The following is a 7083-nucleotide window of genomic DNA, read 5'->3' on the forward strand; positions in this document are numbered from 1 at the left end:
TTTTCATTTTCCTTGGCAGAAGAAGCCAAAAGGTGGCTCCACTCATTTAAGGGTAACAGTCTGAAAACCTGGGAAGAAGTTGTTGAAAAGTTTATGAAGAAATATTTCCCAGAGTCAAAGACTGCGGAAGGGAAAGCTGCAATCTCTTCATTTCATTAGTTCCCTGACGAGTCCTTGAGTCAAGCATTGGAGAGGTTTAGAGGTTTATTGAGAAAGACTCCCACCCATGGGTTCTCGGAGCCAATTCAATTGAATATTATAGATGGGTTGAGACCACCAACCAAGCAATTGCTAGATGCTTCAACAGGGGGAAAAATAAAGTTGAAGACCCCTGAAGAGGCAACTGAGCTAATTGAGAATATCTCAGCCAGCGATCACGCCATTCTGTGCGACACAGTTTATCAACCCACAAAGAAAAGCTTGTTAGAACTATCATCACATGACGCTTTATTGGCACAGAATAAGTTGCTTTCTAAGCAACTTGAGATTTTAAAAGAAACACTTGGTATGTTGCCAATTAAACTGTCTATTGGTCAACCTATGCATTCTTCTGTTTTGCAGGTTGCAGGTTGTACCATCTGTGGTGAGGCTCATGAAACAGGCCAATGTATTCCCAGTGAAGAACACACTCAAGAAGTTCACTATATGGGAAATCAACAAAGACAAGGATATACTCAAGGAGGATTTTCAGGCTTCCAGTAGGGTCCTTATAACCAACAAGGACAGTTGAGATCACACCCTAGCAATCAATTCAACAAAGACCAAAGTGGACCTTCTAACAGGCCAATCCAACAAGGGCCAAATATCTTTCAAAGGACTACTAAGCTGGAGGAGACTCTGACTCAGTTTATGCACGTAACAATGTAAAATCATAAAAGTACTGAGTCAGCACTAAAAAACCTCGAGGTCCAGGTGGGACAATTGGCCTAGCAGATAGCTGACAAGTCATCCAACAGTTTTATGGCGAATACAGAAAAAAAATCCCAAGGAGGAATTCAAAGCTGTGGTGACAAGGATAAGAGGTTTCTAGAGGCGGAGGATGAGGATAGTGTTGTCGTGCCCAAGAAGAAAGCTGCTGAACAGAAAGGTATTGATGATACGAAAGATGATATGAGAGGTGAAAGCAATCAGGAGAAAGAAAAAAATATAATGGTCAAGAAAAAGAAATTAAATGACCAAGAAAAAGAAAAAGAAAATGAAAAAAATAAGAGCGAAGAGAGGAGTAGAAGTGAACAAGCTAGAGAGAAGAGAGAAAAAGCTGTGAATAAAAGTGCGGAAGTACCATATCTAGTGGTACCTTCCAAGAAAGAGAAAGACCGCCATTTGGCGAGATTTTTAGATATTTTCAGGAAACTGGAAATAACCATGCTCTTCGAAGAAGCTTTACAATAGATGTCACTCTACTCCAAATTTTTAAAGGATATGTTAACAAGGAAGCACAAGTATATTCACCAGGAAAACATTGTCGTGGAAGGAAATTGTAGTGCTGTGATTCAAAAGATCCTTGCACCCAAGCATAAAGACCCTGGGAGTGTAACCATTCCTTATTCAATCGGAGAAGTCACTGTGGGAAAGGCTCTTATTGACCTGGGAGCCAGTATTAACTTAATGTCGCTCTCTATGTCCAGAAGGTTGGGAGAGTTGGAGATCATGCCCACTAGGATGACTTTACAACTTGCTGACTACTTCATTACCAGACCATATGGAGTAATTGAAGATGTGCTGGTCAGAGTAAAACATTTTATCTTCCCGGCAGGCTTTGTGGTAATGGATATCTGTGAAGATAATGACATTCCTGTAATATTGGGAAGGCCATTCATGCTAACTGCAAGTTGCATAGTGGATATGGGGAGAAAGAAGCTGGAGTTGGGCTTTGAAGATCAAAAAATTGATTTTGATTTATTTGTGGAAGACAAGCCTGCTCCAGAACAAAATGTTTGCTTACAGGTAATGGAAGTGAGTAAGGAGGTTCTGGAACCAAAACGTGATTTTGCCCATTGAGGTATAAGCGTCAAGCTAATGACGTTAAAGAAGCACTTCCTGGGAGGCAACCTAGTTTTAATTTCTGTTATCTGTGTTTTTCTTATGCATTAAATCATGTGGAACTTGCATCATATTCATTACATTGGGGTATATCAGCTTGTTTTTGAATCATAGATATAAGGGTTTCATTTTCTTAAGGAAAGGACTGAAAAATAACTTAGAAAACTTTTTCTGAAAAACAGTCCTTTCGCTAAGCGCAAGCCTCTCGCTAAGCGCATCTTTGGTCATGCGCTAAGCTGAAAGTATCTAGCGCTTAGTGCTTAACCCTTGCATCTCATGTTGATTTAGTCCGCTAAGTTGGCCAAGGGTGAGCTAAGCCCTGTGGAAGCAAAGCTTCATGATGGTGTTTTGATGATAAGAATGATAACAAAGGTGATGAACAAAAAGCTCAAAGATCAAAGAACAACTCAAGTGAATCAAAGAGCATCTCAAGTGAATCAAGAACAAGTCAAGAGTTCAAGAATCAAGAAGAATTCAAGACTCAAGAAGAAAGTCTAGAATCAAGAATCAAGATTCAAGATTAAGATCAAGATTCAAGAATGAAGAAAAGACTCAATCAAGATAAGTATTAAAAAGTTTTTTCAAAACTTTGAATAGCACATGAGTTTTTGACAAAACCTTTACCGAAGAGTTTTTACTCTCTGGTAATCAATTACCATATTGTTGTAATCGATTACCAATAGCAAAATAAGTTTGAAAAAGTTTTCAAACTGAATTTACAACGTTCCAAAAATTTTCAAAAGGCTGTAGTCGATTACAATGTTTTGGTAATTGATTACCAGTGCCCTTGAACATTGAAATTCAAATTTAAATGTGAAGAGTCACATCCTTTCACTCAAAAGCTTTGTGTAATCGATTACACTTATTTGGTAATCGATTACCAGTGACTGTTTTTGAAAAATCTAAAGATGTAACTCTTCAAAAAGGTTTTGACTTTTTCAAATGGGTTTTAAGTTTTTCTAAAAGTTATAACTCTTCTGAATGGCCTTCTTGACCAGACATGAAGAGTCTATAAAAGCAAGGCTTTGTTTTGCATTTTCAAACAATCTTTTTAATAAATCATTCCAATCTTGAACACTTTTCCAATTCATTCAAACAATCCTTTACAAGCCTTGAATCTCTTTGAATTTATTCTTCTTCTTCTTTGTACCAAAAGCTTTCTAAAGTTTTCTGGTTTTCAAAAACTTGAAAACTTGTGCTATTCATCTTTTCATTCTCTTCTCCCTTTGTCAAAAAGAATTCGCCAAGGACTAACCGCCTGAATTCTTTTTGTGTCTCTCTTCTCTCTTTTCCAAAAGAAGGAAGGACTAACCGCCTGAATTCTTTTGTGTCTCCCTTCTCCCTTGTCAAAGAATTCAACACGACACAGCTTGAGAATTCTTTTGATTCTTCCCATTCCCTAATACAAAAGCGTTCAAAGGTTTAATCGCCTGAGAATTCTTTTGTATCCCCATTCACAAAGTATCAAAGGTTTAACAGCCTAAGATCTTTGTCTCAACACATTGGAGGGTACATCCTTTGTGGTACAAGTAGAGGGTACATCTACTTGGGTTTGACTGAGAACAAGAGAGGGTACATCTCTTGTGGATCAGTTCTAGTGGAGGGTACATCCACTAGGGTTTCAAAGAGAACAAGGGAGGGTACATCCCTTGTGGATCTTTGCTTGTAAAAGGATTTTTACAAGGTTGAAAGAAATCTCAAGGACCGCAGGTCGCTTGGGGACTGGAGGTAGGCACGGGTTTGTGCCGAACCAGTATAAAAACTCTTGTGTGTTTGTTTCCTTCTTCCCTACTCTTTTACTTTCCGCTGTGCATTTTAATTTCTGCTTTTACTTTCTATTAAGTTTCTCTTCTACTCCATATTCTCTTAACAACATAAGTAAAAGCCTTAGAAGAGTAATTTTTTTAATTAGTAAAGGTTTAGGAATAATTAATTCAACCCTGTCATACCCTAATTTCGTCCGGGGATTATTACTTGATAATATGCAACCTTTGATCGGCCGCTTTGAGATACTTGGCATCCTTTGTTTCACAATATGTGAAGTCCCGAGACATGCCGGAAATCAAAAGGAAGCAGGCTTACGCGATCCGTGAAATTCCGTAATGTGGCAGAAACCAAAAGGAGGTGTTGTTACGCAATCCGTGAGTTTCCGTAACTTCTTCGAAAGCTAAAAAAGAGTAAATACATGATCCGTAAGGATCCGTAACCTTACGGAAAGAAAATAAGTATCGTTACGAAATTCGTAAAGTTTCGTAACGTTACGGAAAAATAATCACCAAAAATGGTAAAGGGGGGTGAACTTATCAAGATAGGGGTGTAAATAGCAATTCAAATCTAGGCCTTTCCGGAACATTTTGGAAGTTGGGTTGCTTAAGGAGGAAGCAACTGGGCGGCAAGCTCCTCCACGTTTTTGAAAAATGGTTTCCGGGGCTTCCATAATACTTCCGTAAAATTTCCGAAAACCTTGGGTAAGCATATTCCACTTAACATTGGTGAAAGGGAAGAGAAAAAAGATGAAAATCAAATTCAAAAACACTTCCGAAAGGCTTCCGTAACTTTTCCGTAAAATACGAAAAGGGGGGTGAACTTAGTAATTTGGGTGCGCTTAGAAATCTTCTTCATTAAGTCTCTGGGCGACAAGCTCCTCCCTTTTTTTCTATAAATAGGGGAGGGGGAGCTGTTTCAAAAGGTTCAAGACCCCTTTGGCTATGCATTTCGGCTATTTTGGGCAAAAAACACGTTTTCGTGAAGAAAAATCGAGTCGAAGTGCTTCCGTAACGCTTCCGTAAGCGATTCTGTGGAAATTCTTCATCGTTCTTCGTCGTTCTTCACCGTTCTTCATCCGTTCTTCATTCGTTCTTCATTCTTCAACGGGTAAGTTTTTGAATCCGAGACTTTGAATTCATTTCTTGTTTTGTGTACTTTCACTTTAATTTCGTTTACTTTCAGTTTTCTTTTCTTCCGTTTTTAACGTGCTTTAACCGTTTATTTAAGCCGTTTTCTCGCCTAATAAATGATAAAATGAATTTCAACCGATCATTTGTGTTGTAATCTCGTTTAATCACTGTTAAAACAAAATCTAACCGATCGTTCACGTTGTAACCACGGTTAAACCAAAAAGAGGTAAAATAATAATATAATAATCAAAAAATATCTTTTAGTAAAATAAACCAAAAAAAATCAATCGGACGTTTTCTCTTTGGAATTTCTCATTCTTAATTGAATTGACTAATAACTAAAGTGAAACTAAGGCTAAAATCAATTCGCCAAGTCAAGCTCGTCCACAAAAATATCACTAAAAAAAGGGATTTGAAAGTTTATTATCTTAGTCTTTCTTACCAAGTTAATGGATCATTTTTAAGGTCCAACACCTTTAAATGGTCACCTTTCAAGTAAAAAGAAATCGTGTGATTCACCCTTAAGAAAGAACTATGTAGGTCTGATTTCCTCTTCGATGGAGGGTACGTAGGAGCAAGAGCCCCGCTTTTGTCGACCTCAAAAAATAAAAAGAACTAAAAGTTAAGATAACACAATTTCCACAATTCTGAAAAATAGGTTGTTGTCCTTTGAGACAAACGTAAGAGGTGCTAATACCTTCCTCAAACGTAAATACAACTCCCGAACTTAGAATTTTCATTTCGACCGATTTCCTTCGGTTTTTCCGACGTTTCCCACAAATAAACGTTGGTGGCGACTCCGCGCATCTTTCCTCCTTTGGAAAGCGCACCCGTGAGCCTCGCCTTCGCTCGCCCGCAAAAGGGCATGTTGCAACAGTTGGCGACTCCACTGAGGACCTTTTTGTGAGTTAGGCCTATTCTAAGGAATTGTGGAATTGTGAGACCTTGTGTGTGCATTTATTGAACTATGTAAAGTGTAAATAACTGCTATCTTTTTTCACATTTTTACACTAAGCACCCACGAGTTTGAGTAAAAAAGGGGGCCCTATACCCGGGTTCATGGGAATTTAAGGAGTGGAGGTGAATCTATGATCATGTTAGGTCTCCGACTTGCTTGATAATAGTGAAACCTCGTCTAGAGCTTTCTCTCTTTATAATATGTTGTCGCTGGTATTCCATACCGCCACAATATTATTATCTTGAGTGATGATACCTCTAGAAAATAGCCATGTAAGTTATGAATCGTTGGGAGTAGTTATTAGAGACCCCTAGATATTATCCCATGGGTCCCTAAAATTGGGGCACGAAGCGAACACGCTGCGTGCCTTTTAAACACTGCCATGCATGTAGTCCAAAATTTCATATACGCCTTTTCTTGTAATTATTTATGGATATTGTCGTACTCTGTGCATCCCCCTGTTGCGCTTTTGCGCATCTGCATCATGCCGTCACACATGTGTTGTATGTGGGTCTTGTCTTTTGTCGTGGGAAGTCGAAAGATCCATATCATTTTCTTAACTGCACACATGGGGCACTGCGCCCCCAAATGCGCAGTAAGGAGAGATGATTTTCCGGGCCCTCGTGTCCGTAAATGCATTCATATCATGCACCACATAAACATCTCTTCAGCATCATAATGAACATATCGTTCCTGCATTTGTCCGTTATCACATTCCCATTTTGCATGAGTCATTGCATCATCATGCATATGCGTTCAACATACTTTTTGTTCTACATGTTTGCTCATACATGATCCTTGTATTTTCCTCTACAAAACAAAAACAAAAAAAGGGAAGCATGAAAATTCATGATGCATTCTTAGTTGCATGTGTTAGGTACCATGAGCCAACCATGTTGGGATCATAAACCCATTTCTAAAATAAATAAAAAAACACAAACAACAAAACAAAATGATTGAGCATGGTACCTAATGCGTGGTTAATTAAGAAAGGATGTCTCTTCGGGCATCTCAATCTCATAATTACATTTTCCATGCATAGCATGCGTATTCTCGAGTCTTTCATCCCTATGAAATGTTGTTGAAGTATTGGCGATCAAAATTGCCATTCCCTGGGTTATGGGATTGAACCAAGCTCGCGCTTTTACGAAAAGGTTCATCGAGTCAAGTTGAAGCATGGAAGTA

Source organism: Glycine soja, chromosome 3, assembly GCF_004193775.1.
Source record: "Glycine soja cultivar W05 chromosome 3, ASM419377v2, whole genome shotgun sequence".
NCBI lineage: Eukaryota > Viridiplantae > Streptophyta > Magnoliopsida > Fabales > Fabaceae > Glycine > Glycine soja.